The following is a 16,764-nucleotide window of genomic DNA, read 5'->3' on the forward strand; positions in this document are numbered from 1 at the left end:
CAGTAGGAAATGAAATCTCTGTGCATCTCCCTTTATCCCAGCAAGAGACTCCTTGGGACAGTGCAACGTGTTTGCAACATTTACAGTTTCCCAGGAAATCCTACCCATAACCCTGACGGAACTGCCTGGTGTGTCCCCTATACTGCTGCACCTAAGTTCTGAACAGGTGGTCCTTGTTTATCTGTACAGCCTGGGGCAACAACACTGGTATCTCCCTAGTGCTCCGCTCTGTTAGGGTTCTTCTGTAGAATAAGATGAAGGTCAAGATGGCAGCCTGCTAAAAGCAGCAGTATTTCAGTTGCAGGAATAACTTGCTTGTCATCAACTTGTTAATGCAATAGTCAAACATTTCTTTGACATGCACAGTATCAGCTAACTTCAGCAGATAAAGGGTCTAGAACAGGAAGATGCTGCAGATGCTTTAGCTCCGAGGAAGGCTTAGCAGAGCCAAAACGTCAGCAGGGCCTGTTTGTTCCATCCTTTCCATCGGGCTCTGTGAAAGAAATGTTAGATTACTGCAATGACAAGTTTGTGACAAGCAAGTCATTTGTGCAACTGGTGCGCTCCTGTTTTTATCTGTTTACCATTCAGACTTGTGAATGCCATTTCAAGCACTTACAGGATTTCTGGCTCCCATTAAGGGGAAATGGTTCCTCCATGTTTAGAATTTTCTGCCTCAAAGAGAATTACTAAGCAATTATTTATTCCTGTGGTCACAGTGTCACACAAAAGTACTCTTGAGTTGTTTAGTTGGACTCTGAATCATGAAATGGAGTCCTGCAGACTGGATAGCTTGGAGCATCAGAAATTTCTTGTCTAGTTTATTGGAATGACTACAAAGAAAGCCTGTGAGAGTCAATAAAATTGTGGCCAGCTTGAAATACCTTGCTCTTTTGCTCTGGGATCATATATCAAGGCCATATGCTTCAAGGCACATAAACTCACTTGTAATGAGTAGATCCTGGGAAGCCAAGGCCTGACTATGTCACAGACACTGACATGTGATCTAACATATGATAGTTTTGGTGACAAGGACTGCTTTAGCTGTTGAGAAGGGAACTGACACAGCTTTCTCCCTGTATCCTGTGGGTAATCAGAGGGCAAGTCCAAATCCAGAAAACATTTTAAGCATGTGGTAAAAACTAATAACAGAATATAACATTTCCTGGGGGTCATCCTCTCTAGGCTGACTTTTTCTCAGTAAACGGAGACCCTGGCAGATTTTAGATCAAGATTTCTAGATTGATTCATTGGATTCCTCATCTGAGATCACTGAGTGACTTTTGGTGAGTCATTTTAACCTCCCAGGAAGACAGTATAAAATAATATCTTGTTCACTTGACATGAATGGGCTCAGGGTCAATGTTATAAAAGATGAAGAGTGCCTTCAGAGTTCAAGAACAAGAACAGTATTTCCTAGAAGTCATGTATTCTTTTTATGATTTGAAATATTTGCACATTGTTGGTACTGAATTTACAAACCATTGTAAGTATACCTTTTAAAGAACAGAAGCATGAAGTTTTGAAGCAGGGAGATAACACAGTATCTGGGGAAGCAGGTCAAAGCTGAAACAGAGTGTGGAATGTCAAGGACCAGACAGAAAGTAATGACATAAGATGAGGCAGGGTTTGGTGTAAGTGACCAGAAAACGTTACGAAAATGGGTAACAGTCCTCACTGAATAAAAATTTTATTGTTAATAATTATTTGCCAGACACTACATGTGTTACACAATTCACATGTGTAATATAATCTTTAGAAGAGCTCAGTGGTGTATGCATTATCAATTTTTTTTAACATGTGGAAATGAAAACTTAGAGTAATTTAAATACTTTCCCATAAATCTATCTGTTAAGTAGCAGAGGATTGAAACCAACTTTCCTCACTTTAAGCCCTTAGACTCTTAACCACTAGAGAACTAAAGTCATTTCCACTACCTTCAGAAGACTTTTCTCTCTCTGGTGTACTGGAAAACATTTTAATCTGTAAATGTAGATATTCAAGATTTCATATAAAGGGGCCAGTGAGACTATTCTGGCTCTAGCTGTGTTGCCGCCCTTTGTAGGCCCCTGGGAAAGCTGAGCCTCATCAGGATGTCCTTCCTTTTGCCTCAGCCTGACCTATTCCTACTTGCATACCCTGGGGAAGAGGCGAAAGTGATTCCAACCTAATCACGCATCTCTGCTGTGAATGCAGGGTGTTTGGCCGCATCTCCTGTGTCCATGCCAACCCCTTTCTCTCTCTTCGTGTGTGCAGCCTTTAGTCCCCCTACTCGTTGCTCCCATGTTACCTCCAGGGAGCCTCCTTTTGTCACTTGTCTGCTATTCTTTTCAGGTGGGGGAAGGGGCGGACATCTTTCTTACCATGACAAGGATCTCTGAAACAGTCTAAACTTCTAACTTTGCACAGAATGTATCCTTTGTTCAGTTTTCTGCTTTGTTTCTCTTTAATGATAGCTTTGCTACAGGTCCCATTCGAAGGAAACTTGGAGCTATGCAAATCAAACTGGAAAGCAAGACTTTGCAGCAGCTCCGTCTTTAAATGAGTATATGTCCAAGAGGTAGAGACCTCTGAGGGAGGCATGTCTTCCAAATATTATGTGTCAAATAGCTGCTTTCCTTGTAAGAGTGGCAAAGAATAAGCTCAGTGAGATCTGTATTGACATTCCCTCATCTCTTTTTAGTGTGTGTTCAGAGTGGGTCACAAGAGCATTTAGCTCACAAACTGTTTCGTTTCTTTTGTTTTTCATGATATTTCTACTTTTTTTTTTTCTTCTAGGGGTTTCCCCAAGCGCAGGATTCTTACTTAAAAGCTACTCGAAAAAACCCAATGCATAATATAAAATCATAGGATCAGCAATGTGTATAGAACTCTAATCAGTGGCCTGAGTTTTGACCTAATGCCTGAGTTTGCTCATGACGGTCATTCAGCTGCACACCATCAGGGGCATAGAGCTCTCAGCCTCATAGGCAACCCAATCCTGCTTTAGACTCCTTCTATTTGTACAAAATATGGCACCAAATAAGGTTTCTTATGTTGAACCTTAAGCCATCTTTCTAAAATTCCCTTCATAGCTTCTAGTCTTTTCTCACACCACCTTTCAGTTGGGAGAGCTTCAGGGGATCCAATAGTTTAATGGCTCATTTAAAGACACACTTTGTGCATATCATATACCAATAAGTGGGTTTAGATTATCCTGCCTTCTCCCTCTCTCCTCACCTCACACAAGCTAAATTCCCAGTTTCTTCCTCTGACAACGCTGGGAGAAATGAAAGTCAGTGTACTAAGTTTTTCATTTGTATTTCTATTTGAATGTAGACAACATGTGTGGCAAAGCATTCTTAATCTCTTTGATTGTCTGTCCTAATCTGTGGAAACTCTCGCTAGACAACCTCAGGCAGATTTGACGGCTATAGCTATTTATGGGGTAAACGTATAACTTACTGTCAAAACCAGGGCATATAAGGACCCTATGAATAATTAAACCACCATAGGCACAAACCAGAATTGTCCCAGGAAAATCTATAGAGTACCTTGCTTATACCTTTACTCCAATACATATCTATTTAACTAGAGTTACCCGTGTATGTGTCTGTTTGTTTTCAGTTAGTCTGCGAGCACTCTTTACTGATGGAAACTTATTTACCTCTGAACCTCCAGTTCCTAGATGAGTGCTTGGCAAATAGGAGGAGTTCGGCAGATTTTTTTTCTTTTCTAATTGAGGATGTCTTCTCCCTAACTGCATTCTGTGGGTCTCTCCCCTTATTTATAGCAAATACCACCAACACTTATTGGCTTTATATTTTTGGAGATGAATCAAAAATATTTCACTTACTGCAGTAGGAAGGGGATGGTTTAAGTCTAAATTTTTTTAAATGTTTATTTACTTTTGAGAAGGAGAGAGAGAGAGAGGCAGAGTGAGAGCAGGGGAGGGGCAGAGAGAGAGGGAGACACAGAATTGGAAGCAGGCTCCAGGCTCTGAGCTGTCAGCACAGAGCCCGAAGGGGGGCTCAAACCCATGAACCATGAGATTATGACCGGAGCTGAGGTCGTACACTCAACCGACTGAGTCACCCAGGAGACCCTAGATGGTTTAAGTTTAATGGTAATGGGTTTGACTTTGAATACTGACACCAACAAGCGGAGAGTGAAATGTGGTAACTTTTGCACTAAAAGTCTACTATACCTTTTTATAGAGCACTGAACAATATGCTCTAATTTCTTTGTTCACGAGCAAATTTTTTTTCAACCACTGTTGAAAGTTTGTAGTAAATCAATTGTTATAGGAAATGATTGTAACAGAGTGTGATGGCTACATAAGTGAGCATATGTAACACAGAGTAATCTAGTGTGATTCATGATTCATTGGTGGCTCTGCTATTGCTTTCCCATTTGCCAAGCACATTTAGAAATCCCCGTAGCTTCCCGCAGTTTTTGCCTCTGAATAACAGTGGCTTTAAAAAAAAAAAAGGGAGAGAAGAAGCGTGTGAAAAATGTGAACCACCTAGAGAAATCATTCCTTTTCTTCCCCCTGACACAGGTAAACTGGTCCAGAAGATGGGAGTCTATCCGATTTAAGTTAAAGAGCCTCACAGAAGCCAATCTCATGACTTCCCTTTCGGTATTCAGAAGCTTCACTATCAAGATCCTACCTCATTATCAAACCTAAAGATTTTTTGTTGCAGGATAAGGATAAGCATATTTTATTACTCTGGATCCTCAGTGAAGAAAACAGAGAAAATCTCATTTCTTATTTCCCTTAACTTGCTTAAAAGCTGGAATTAGCTCAGTAACTCAACTTTCCTTTTTCTAAGATAAGCAAAAAAGTCTCCATGTCTTTGAGACATTTGTCCCTTAAAGAACTTTTTTTTTCTCAAAATGTTAAATTTAAATTGGGGGGGAGGGGTTTTATAACTCTTTCTCACTAAGATGTTCCTTCAAATTTTAGTGAATTCAGAGAAGAATGATTAAGTATCTGATCTATGCTCAGAGGAAATAGTGGCAATGTCTATATTCTGCACGCTTCTTAAGAATTTCACTATTACAGCTATTTTTAAATTTCTGTTTTACCTTTCACACTCCTGATTAACTTTCTGTGCTCTACTTCTAGATGCTATTGTGCCCACAGAACTAGTCATTCTTTATTTTCAGTCCATCAGTGACATTTGCCAAACCATGGTGGGTAATGGAAAATACAAGACTTCAAAGAAGATTCAAAAGAAACAAAGTTATATGCCTTCCCCTTCAGACTCTTTAATTTGTGGAGGAAGAAGACAGTCCCACAGGAAGCAAGCAATGTGGATATGTATGTTCAGGTATGTGGTGTTAGTTTAGCAGCTGTTAACATATGCAAGCTAGTAGAGCTATTATGAAATTTTATATACATGTAGTGAGGGAGGTGTGAATGGACTGCCACTTGGGAGGTTTGCTTTCCCTCCTGTGAAGAATGCTACCTCTCCCCATTATTTAATGACATTCTGTTTATTTTCTGTTTTACTGAGTGTCCATTTCAAATGATTGTCCTCTCTCCCAAGTCTCAAATTACTGTAATTTGGCCACCGCGCATAAAAGCACCATACTTTAAAGCATGCATTCCCTGTCCTCGACGTCTAAAATCGTGATTTGCAACCATTTAAAATTTCTGGTGTCCTGTTATCAATGTGGTTTTGCATCACTTTTCCCTTCTTATTCCTTCTTAAAATACAATTTTAAATTAAAATTGATTTTGCATATTGAAGTGCTGCTACCAATAATTTAGACTACACCGAGTTTGCTCATATTGAAGACCATGTGTTTAGATAATCAAGGCAATCAAAAACCAGAATCCAGGATGGACCCCAATGGCATACCATTTCTACACTTCTCCATATTGACTGATCCCTTCATAGACATTTCCTGATAATTCTGAAGTGCTTGGCATCAAATACAATAAATGAGAAATTTTAATGATTTATTGGTGGATTGTCATTTGAGGCAAAATTCAAAGCTCTGCTAGTTGAGTGGAGTGATATCATAACTCTAGCTTTGCCTTAGTTCACCAGAGCTCTCATTGGGCCAAGAAAGAAAACATACCAGTATGCATTGCATATTACCTAATGTCCTAGCATTTTCAGAGGATTGGCAAATCAGTTCACCGGGGTTTTTCTGGGACATTTCCTTGCATGGAGGTTAGATTTCCATGTCAATAACTTACAGATAGAAGTATCAAAATGACTATTTTCAGGTACAGTTTCCCAAATAGTGAGTCTCATTTTGGCAGAGAAGGGACAATGAAGTCAAATGTGGAAGTATTATCACCCACAAGCTAAGCTAGAACATAACTGCAGCTTTCCTGGGTGATCAGCCACAGAGCACCATTCTTGTCAGAGTTTGAATTTCTATAATGATTTTATTTTAAAATTATATTAAATACAAATATAAGAATTTTTTTTTTAATTTTTTTTTTCAACGTTTTTTATTTATTTTTGGGACAGAGAGAGACAGAGCATGAACGGGGGAGGGTCAGAGAGAGAGGGAGACACAGAATCTGAAACAGGCTACAGGCTCTGAGCTGTCAGCACAGAGACCGACGCGGGGCTCGAACTCACGGACCGCGAGATCACGACCTGGCTGAAGTCGGACGCTTAACCGACTGCGCCACCCAGGCGCCCCAAGAATGTTTTTAATGGAAAGCTCATTTATTAAATTTCTAGAGAATCTTCCTCTAAAATACTTAGTCCTATCTATTCTTAATCCAACCTATTCTCAATTTTTGACTAGCCTATTGTTTTTATAGAATTTTATTCTATAGAAAGCTAATAGTGTATATTTTCTAACAGGATAATCCATTCTTATACCTATTACAATTAATCTAATCAACTAATCTAAGCCCTGATCTAGTCTATTCCCAGCACACAATTCCAAGAGATTCACCTACAAAACTGAACAGTCATTACTTCTGGGCACATAAATGGTCACTGGATCCATGGCTGCTATTTAAGCAGGTGGCATCTAAGTCACTATTACTTGAGTAGAAACTGAAAAGTATATCCTTTGTAATTATTGGGGAAAAGAGGGCTTTGATTATAGAGAAGCATATAGTTATTTCAAAAGCTCACTTTTTTCAAAAAGAACAAAGGCAACGGTCTCCATTCTGGTGTACGTACATCAGAAATTCAGTTTTTGCCTTTTCTTTAAACTAGATTTTGAGATGAGTCCTAAAAATCACTTCTTTAGTAGTAATAACACTTCTTACATGGGGTCCTTTTCAGTTAAAAGTTGGCAAGTAGACTTCTTAGGAGGGTGGAGGGAGTAACTATTATAAATCATTCAAACATTCATGAACTAAAAATAAGAATGACAACTTATTGATTAAAAAATGGAGGGAGACTGATTTCTGAGTAAAGGTGTCCCTGTGACTGGGACCTAACAAAACCAGATAGACCCATTTACTTTTTGTGCCATGTGGGGTGGGGGTTGTGGATCTCTCTTTGAGTGATGTCTATCACCAACAAAGGTCATCTCCATAGCAATAGAAGATTGCACTTTATGTTAAGATAGGCCTTGTAAACAACCCATTCAAGTGTTCTGTTGATTATTAGCCATCCAGTCAGGCAGCTATTTCTTTTCTGGAAGGGGTAGCCAATGCTGAAGAGTCAATGAATGCGCCTTCCCTGCTTAGGTGGGATCAGAGGTACTCCTTCAGCACTCTGTCCCACAGTCCTTATTTCTGTCACTTTACTCGGTGATCAGTAGACAAAATATACACTGGCAAAGAAAGAGCTGAAGAAGTGGCTAGCATCTCTAAGGGAGAAGAATCCAAGTCTTTCCTGGTTTAAGCAAGAGAACATTCTAGTATTAATGAAAAGAGATGGTTAAATTGCAGCCCATCAAATTTCAACTACAGTTCCAAAATGTGTCTGAAGTGATCCAAAAGAAAACAAAATTCCTTCTGTCCTTAGCTATAAATTCTGCAGGACGATTCTTTATTCTCATCTTATTCTGGTTTCTTTCTCTGCCCCAGAAAGGATTAGTGTCTAACATTAAACAAACAGTATATAATAAAGAACAGATATAATGTATATTCATAAGATTCTGAATCCAGAGCAAGAGGAGGTTACACTCTAAGCCCAGCAGATGAGTTTTACTGTTAGCAATAGAGACGTTTCTAATTCGTCCATGGAAGGTGCTGAAAATGTTCTCTATTATATCTTGAAATAAAGTTTTGGTAGTATAAAAATTTTATGATTAATGCCATATATTGGATTTTTCCTCTTCCTCTATGGGACCACAAAAATGATCTAAGTACAGACAGGAGACAGGAGAGCATTATTTCTTCATCAGCATCTGTGGATGTTACTATATATTTTTTTGTAAATGAATTATGAAGAAACATACCAAATCTCTTGATCCAGGCCATGTTACAAATCCATGTATACCTAGGCTCTTCTTTTTCCTGTTCTCTCAATCCTTGTGCCTATTTTTTTCTTTTTTGAATTCAAGACCTGCCCTTACACTGCCAGATGATCTTTGATGGTTGGAGTCCTTGTGACATTTCTTTGTCCATCTATGCTGTCTAGTTTAATATGACACTCCCAAGAGGCCTTCAGCCTACAAAAGATGACTGATTGGAGTTAAAAAATGATTTATATATTATGAAATAAAATCTGGAGGCAGCATTTATAGCTGATCAAGTGAACTTTTAGCCTTACATATGAGTCATAATTATGAGGCAAATAAATATGTGTGTTTCCTTTTCTGAAGTATAACTAGAGGTCCTAGAAGTCCTGAGTTTGTGTTCAGTTGTATTGAAACTACATTAATACTGTTAACTAGGTACTTTTTTCCTCAGTCCTAACAAGAAAACTTCCCATGGTAAGTGAGTACTCATATGTTAGGGACCTGGATTGAAAATCCATACTGGGAAAGATCTGTGAATGAAATGAAGCTTGGGTGAATTCATTCAACTTAGGAGTTATTGCTGGTCCAATGAGTCCAAGGAAGCAGTAGCTAATAATTCCATCCAGGAGCATTAATAGTTCCAGGATAGTCTCTTGGATATAGGAAACCTGCATTATTTAATCTGAGCAGGACCTAAAGCTTGGCAAATCCTTCCATACCCAACCTTGGGTTGGATGTAGATCTCCAAGATAAGCCTGGTTTGCTGGTAAACTCTCATCTTCCATGTTCCTTTCTTTAAAGTTCTGATTCCTGACAGATTCTCATTAGAGGATATCATCAAGATTATATACAGGTTGAGAGCACACAGTATTTCCATAACTAAAATGTTGCCCTAATATTGGTCTCTCTTACAAACCTCGAAAGGCCAATATGCTATTATCTAGGGTAGTTCATGGGAAAGTTGACCAAATAATGCTTTAATGATTTAATTTATAAATGGCCCATTTCACTGAGAAGTAGAAAGGATCACTAAGAAATGTTTGAAAATGTAAACAGTTTTTGTTTACAAGAATTATCTTGTTTCTCCAACCTACTAATATTTCTTTTTATGTAGCTAAATCTCTATCACACTAGACTCATACATAAACTATGGAGACTTCACCTAGAAAGTCTTAACATATATATTTCTTCCATAAAATAGCAACAATAATTTTGGTCCACATACAACCAAAGCAAAAAAGAAATACCTCGAATATAATAAAGACTGTTTCCTATGCATATAGCTATATACTATAAAACCTACCAAATCAAGATTGTACAATGATGCCATTTATTTTGGTTTCATAATAGCATGTTTCAGAGATTCCTATTTTTTTTACACAGAGGGAAAAGTGACATCATATACACAAACAGAAAGGTGCAAGAGGCAAATGCAAGATGCCCATATACTGTCAACAAAGTCTTGCCAGTTGTAAAAGAATTTGACATGCTAATATCCCTTCATTCGGACTTGTTACTGAGATACCAAGAGAGTGATCGCTGGCAGGCACTGCATTTAAGTGCGGTTACTGAGGCCCCCAAATATTGACAGAGTGCCACATTCCAAGAAACTATTGATGTACACAGCCAGCCACAGCTCCAGACACCTCTCAGACAGAGTCTTTAAATGTCACAGATAAATGAATTTTCATGAAACTGGGAGAGAAAGGAAGAACAAGAAGAGAGAAAGAACACACATGAGAGGCAGGATAAGAAAAAAGAAAGAAGAAAATTGTTTCCATACCACTGGCATGAAAGTATGTGGCTTCTCATCCCTAAAGTACCTGATAAACGATGTGAGATCAAACCTTCTGAATGCATTCTATGTTACCACAGCACTTAAATGCCTTTAATAATTCCATTGGGTATTTAAAAAGTTAAGGCGGATACATATTTTAGAATAGCTTCAGTAAACTATTTACGAACAAAATAGGATTCAAATATAAATATTGCAAAACTCAATCTTAAAAAATTCAAAATAAAGGAACTACAGGCACAAATAATCATGAGAAAGTCTCCTACATAGGTCTTCATGTATAGTAGAGGTTAAAAGTTAAGGTGCTATGATATCTGTTTTTTTGCCAAGACACAGATGTGTCTTCTGACAGTTTCCTTTCCAGAGTCCCACCGAAAGTAGTGACACCTAGTGGGTTTATAACAAGATATTAAAGAATACCTTCCTCCACCTTTTTCACTGCCCTTCCACAGAAAACACCTGCCAGAGAAACAAACATGAGGTAAGTCAGTTACTTGACACATGATTACAGAAATGAGCCATGGTTATAACTACAACAAGCAAGTATTCTTCAGAAATCATGTGAAATGCAATATATTTTAAATGTAAATGAAGCTTTTTCACTTTGAAAGTCTTCCATCTGCTGAGGGCACCTTCTCTTGACCTTGATGCACTGTGTCATTAAAAGCAACCACATATTCAAGGTTAGAATATGGCTGGCTTGCCCATTTTCTTTTCTATATTAGAGATGTGTGCAACCTCCACATTTTACATAGAGCAATCATGCCAATGCCCACAAACAAAATTCTTCCTTCAACTCAAAAGCACATAGGTTAATGTTTTTTCAACCTGCAGCAACATGGTTTCAAAAAGCTTCAACTGCCTTTTTACTAGCATTACAATAGGTCTTGGTATGAATTATTTTCCTGCATCTGGCTCTGTCTTGGGTAACTGGGACCTTAGCAAGTACTTGGAGAATAAAGTTACATAGCTCATATATTCAAAGGAGGATTTATTTTTATATCAACTTTTTAATGATTTCTTAGGTACTTTTCTTTCTTTATGTCAGGAGATAAAATGAAAGGAATCAGATTCCCTGCCATGGAAATAAAATTATTTTCTGTTTTTAGAGGCCTATTTATTTATTGTTCTTGAGGTATAATTGACATACACTATTATACTAGTTTCAGGTGCACAACATGGTGATTTGATGTTTGATTTGATTGGTAAATGTCCACCACAATAAGTCTAGTTATCATCTGTCACCATGCAAAATTAACATGTTATTGACTATATTCTCTATGCTTTACTTTATATCCTCATGCCATTTAATTTACAACTAGAAGTTGGTACTTCTTGATCCCTTTCACCCATTTTATACCCTCAACCCCTCCCCTCTGGCAAACACCAACCTTTTCTCTATATTTATGAGGCTGAGTTTTGTTTTGTTTGTTTTGTCTTTTAGATTGCACAAATAAGGGGAATCATGTGATACTTGTCTCTCTCTTACTGACTTATTTCACTTAGCATAATACCCTCAAGATCCATCCTTGTTATTGCAAACGGTAAGATTTTATTGTTTTTTTATGGCTGAGTAGTATTCCATTGTGTTTACATACCACATGTTTTTTATCCATACATCTATAGATACAGAAAGGTTACTTGTAAACAATGCTGCAGTAAAGATAATGGTACATATATATTTCTGTGTTAGTGTTTTTGCTTTCCTCAGATAGATACTTTGGATAGATAGTAGTGAAATTGCTGGATCATATGATAGTTCTATTTTTAATTTTTTGAGGAACCTCCACAATCAGTTTTCCACGGTGGCTATACCAATGTACATCACCACCAACATTACACGAAGGTTCCTTTTACTCCATATCCTAGCCAACACTTGTTACTTCTTGTCTTTTTTATTATAGTCATTGTAACAGATGTAAGGTAATATCGTGGTTTTGATTTGTATCTCCCTGATGATTAGTGATGTTGAGTAACATTTCATGCACCTGTTATCCATCTGTATATCTTCTTTACAAAATATTTATTCAGGCCCTCTGCCCATTTAAATTTATATTGTTTGTTTTCTTGTTATTGAAATGTACGAGTTCTTTATACATTTTGATAGTAATCCCTTATTGGATATATGATTTGTAAACATCTTCTCTCATTCAGTAGGCTGCATTTTATTTGTTGATGGTTTCTTTCACTGTGCAGAAGCTTTTTAGTTTGATATAGTCCCATTTGTTTTCCTTTGCCTTCAGAGTAAGATCCAAACAGCATCACTAGGACCAATGTCAAAGGAGCTTACTGCCAACATTTTCTTCTAGAAGTTTGATGGTTTCAGGTCTTAGATTCAAGTCTATTCCATTTTGGGTTAACTTTTGTATATAATGTAAGATAATGGTCTAGTTTCATTCATTTGCATACAGCTGTCAAGTTTTCCAGCAACATTTACTGAACGGACTGTCCTTTCCCATTGTATATTCTTGCCTCCTTTATAGTAATTAATTGGCCTTATATATGTGGGTTTATTTATGGGCTCTCTGTTTCATTGTTATATGTGGCTGTTTTATGCCAATATCATATAGCTTTTTTTTAATTTTATTTTTTTAATTTGCATCCAAATTAGCATATAGTGCAACAATGATTTCAGGAGTAGATTCCTTAATGCCCCTTATCCATTTAGCCCATTCTCCCTCCCACAACCCCTCCAGTAACCCTCTGTTTGTTCTCCACATTTAAGAGTCTCTTATGTTTTGTCCCCCTCCCTGTTTTTATATTATTTTTGCTTCCCTTCCCTTATGTTCATCTGTTCTGTGTCTTAAAGTCCTCTTATGAGTGAAGTCATATGATATTTGTCTTTCTCTGACTGACTAATTTCGCTTAGCATAATACCCTCTAGTTCCATCCACGTAGTTGCAAATGGCAAGATTTCATTCTTTTCGACTGCCAAGTAATACTCCATTGTGTATATATACCACACCTTCTTTATCCATTCATCTATTGATGGACATCTGGGCTCCTTCCATACTTTGGCTATTGTTGATAGTGCTGCTATAAACATTGGGGTGCATGTGTCCCTTTGAAACAGCATACCTTTATCCCTTGGATAAATACCTAGTAGTGCAATTGCTGGGTCATAGGGTAGTTCTACTTTTAACTTTTTGAGGAAACTCCATACTGTTTTCCAGAGTGGCTGCACCAGTTTGCATTCCCACCAAAAGAGATCCCCTTTCTCCATATCCTCACCAACATCTGTTGTTGCCTGAGCTGTTAATGTTGGCCATTCTGACAGGTGTGAGGTGGTATCTCATTGTGGTTTTGATTTGTATTTCCCTGATGATGAGTGATGTTGAGCATTTTTTCATGTGTTGGTTGGCCATATGGATGTCTTCTTTGAAGAAGTATCTATTCATGTCTTTTGTCCATTTCTTCACTGGATTATTTGTTTTTTGGGTGTTGAGTTTGATAAGTTCTTTATAGATTTTGGATACTAACCCTTTATCTGATATGTCATTTGCAAATATCTTCTCCCATTCTGTCGGTTGCCTTTTAGTTTTGCTGGTTGTTTCCTTCGCTGTGCAGAAACTTTTTATTTTGATGAGGACCCAATAGTTCATTTTTGCTTTTGTTTCCCTTGCCTTCAGAGACGTGTTGAGTAAGAAGTTGCTGTGGCCAAGATCAAAGTGGTTTTTGCCTGCTTTCTCCTCAAGGATTTTGAAGGCTTCCTGTCTTACATTTAGGTCTTTCATCCATTTTGAGTTTATTTTTGTGTATGATGTAAGAAAGTGGTCCAGGTTCATTCTTCTGCATGTCGCTGTCCAGTTTTCCCAGCATCACTTGCTGAAGAGACTATCTTTATTCCATTGGATATTCTTTCCTGCTTTGTCAAATATTAGTTGGCCATACATTTGTGGGTCCATTTGGGGGTTCTCTGTTCTGTTCCATTGATCTGAGTGTCTGTTTTTGTGCCATATCATATAACTTTTTAAGTTTGAAATCAGGGAGCATGATCCCTCCAGCTTTGTTATTCATCCTCAAGGTTTCTTTGGTTGACATAGGTAGGGTCTTTTGTGGTTCTATATGAATTTTAGAATTATTTGTTCCAGTTCTGTGAAAAATGCCATGGAAATTTTGATAGGGATTGCACTGGACCTATAAATTGCTTTAAGTGATATGGACATTTTAACCATATTAATTTTCTCAATCCACAAGCACAGAATACCTTTCCATTTATTTGTGTCTCCTTTAATTTCTTTCATAAGTGTCTTACAGTTTTAACCTCCTTGGTTAAATTTATTCCTAGGTATTTTATTCTTTTTGATGAGGTTTTGAATGGTATTGTTCTCTTGATTTTGGTTTCTGGTAGTTCATTATTAGTATATAGAAATGCAATAATTTTGGGGGTGCCTGGATGGCTCAGCTGGTTGAGCATCAGACTCTTGGCTCAGGTCATGATCCCAGGATCATGGGATCAAGCTCCAAATCAAGCTCCACACTCTCTTTCTCTCCTTCTGCCTCTCTCCACTCTCTCTCTCTCTAAAAAAAGGAACTGCAACAATTTTGTATATTGATTTTGTATCCTGCAACCTTGCTAAATTCATTTATGTGTTCTAATAGTTTGTTGTTGTTGTTGTTTTGGTGGAGTCTTTAGGATTTTCTATATATAGCATAGAATCTGCAAATAGCATCAATTTTACTTCTTCCTTTCCAAGTTGGATAACTTTCATTTGTTTCTCTTCATCAATTTCTCTGGCTAGGACTTGCCATAGTATGTTCAATAAAAGTCAGAGTAGGCATCTTTGCTTTGTTCCTGTTCTTAGAGGAAATGCTTTTATCTTCTACCTTTAAGTATTATATTAGCTGTGGACTTGTCATAGAAGGTTTTTATCATGTTGAGGTCTATAGCCCCTTTGTTGAGACTGTTTATCACAAATGAATGTTGAATTTTGTTAAATGCTATCTCTGCATCTTTTGAGATGTCATATGATTTTTATCCTTCATTTTGTTAATACATTGTATGATGTTGATTGATTTGTGGATGTTGAACCATCCTTGTATCTTGGAGTAAATCCCACTTGATCATGATGTATGATATGATCTCTTTAATGTACTATTGTATTTGGTTTGCTAATATCTAATTGAAGACTTTTGCACTTATTGTTAATCAGGGGTATTGGCCTGTAACTTTCTTTCTTTCCCTTTTCCCCCTCCCCCTCTTTCCTCTCCCGTTCTCTCCCCTCCTCTCCTCTCCCCTTCTCTCTCTCTCTCTCTCTCTCTCTCTCTTTTTTTCCTGGTGTCCGTGTCTGCTTTTGTTTTCATGGTAATGCTGGCCTCATAAAATGAGTTTGGAAATGTTCACTTTTATTCTCTTTTTTGGGAGAGTTTGAGAAAAATCAGTATTAACTCTGAATATTTAGTAGAATTCACCAGTGAAGCTGTCTGGTATTGAACTTTTGTTTTTTGGGAGGCTTTTTGTTACTAATTAAATTTCATTACTAGCAATTAGTCTATTCAGATTTTATTCTTCTTCATGATTCAGTCTTGGAAGACTGTAGGTCTCTAGGGATCTATCCATTTCTCCTAGGTCATTCAAAATGTTCACAGTAATCTTATGTTCCTTTGTATTTCTGTGGCATCAGTTGTGATGTCTCCTCTTTAACTTCTGATTTTATTTATTTTCACCCTCTCTCTTTTTCTTGGTGAATCTAGCCAAAGGTTTGTCATTTTTGTTACCTTTTCAGAGCATCAGCTCTTAGTTTCATTGATCTCTCATTGCCTTTTAATCTGTATTTCATTTCTTTCTGCCCCAATCTTTATTATTTCCTTCCCTCTATTAACTCTGGGCTTCATTTGTTCTTTTTATGGGTTCTTTTAGGTGTGAAAAGTTGTTTATTTAAAAATTTTCTTGTTTCTTGAGGACTGTGTTGTTAAGAACATCTCCCTAAGAACTACTTTTGCTTCATTCCATAGACTTCAGTATGTGATATTTCTGTTTTCATTTGTCTCTAGGTGTTTTTTGATTTCTCTTTTGGTTTCTTCTATGACTCCATAGTTGTTCAGTAACATGTTGTTCAGTCTCCATGTATCTGTATTTTTTGCAGTTTTTGTTTTTGTTTTGTAATTGATACCATTGTGGTCCAAAAAGATTTCTGATATGATTTCAGTATTCTTTAATTTACTGAGACTTTTTTTGTGGCCTAACATATGATCTATCCTGGAGAATGTTCGATGGGCAATTGAGCAGAATATTTTTTCTGCTACTTTTGCATAGAATGTTCTGTATATATCTATTAAGCCCATCTGGTCTAATGTGTTATTTAAGGTCAATGTTTCCTTACTGATTTTCCTAATGGATAATCTAAATCTATTCATTGATGTAGGTGGGGGTGTTAAAGTGCCCTACTATTATTGTATTGCTGCAATTTTCTTCCTTTAGGTCTGTTAATATTTGATTTACATATTTTGGTACTTCTATATTGGGTTCATGTATATTTACAAGTGTGTAACTTCTTGCTGGGTTGATTTTTTTTATCATTATGTACTGCCCTGATCCTCTTTGTATTTTATTACACTCTTTGTTTTAAAGTATACCTTGTCTAATATGA

General features: G+C 37.2%; 1 protein-coding gene across 49 annotated transcripts in view; it reads right to left on the reverse strand.

Annotated features, from left to right (window-relative positions):
* Window positions 1-16,764, reverse strand: part of ZBTB20 (zinc finger and BTB domain containing 20) — a 769,297-nt gene that overhangs the window by 239,037 nt on the left and 513,496 nt on the right. For 47 of the 49 annotated variants that reach the window (XR_007457485.1, XM_049629359.1, XM_049629402.1 and 44 more), the window contains one exon: window positions 10,595-10,633. The exons of the other annotated variants lie outside the window; for them this stretch is intronic. The gene's annotated coding sequence lies outside the window, so the exon portion shown is untranslated. The remainder of the gene's footprint in view (window positions 1-10,594; window positions 10,634-16,764) is intronic. 49 annotated transcript variants of the gene reach the window in all.

This window comes from Panthera uncia, chromosome C2 (assembly GCF_023721935.1).
Source record: "Panthera uncia isolate 11264 chromosome C2, Puncia_PCG_1.0, whole genome shotgun sequence".
NCBI classification, from domain to species: domain Eukaryota; kingdom Metazoa; phylum Chordata; class Mammalia; order Carnivora; family Felidae; genus Panthera; species Panthera uncia.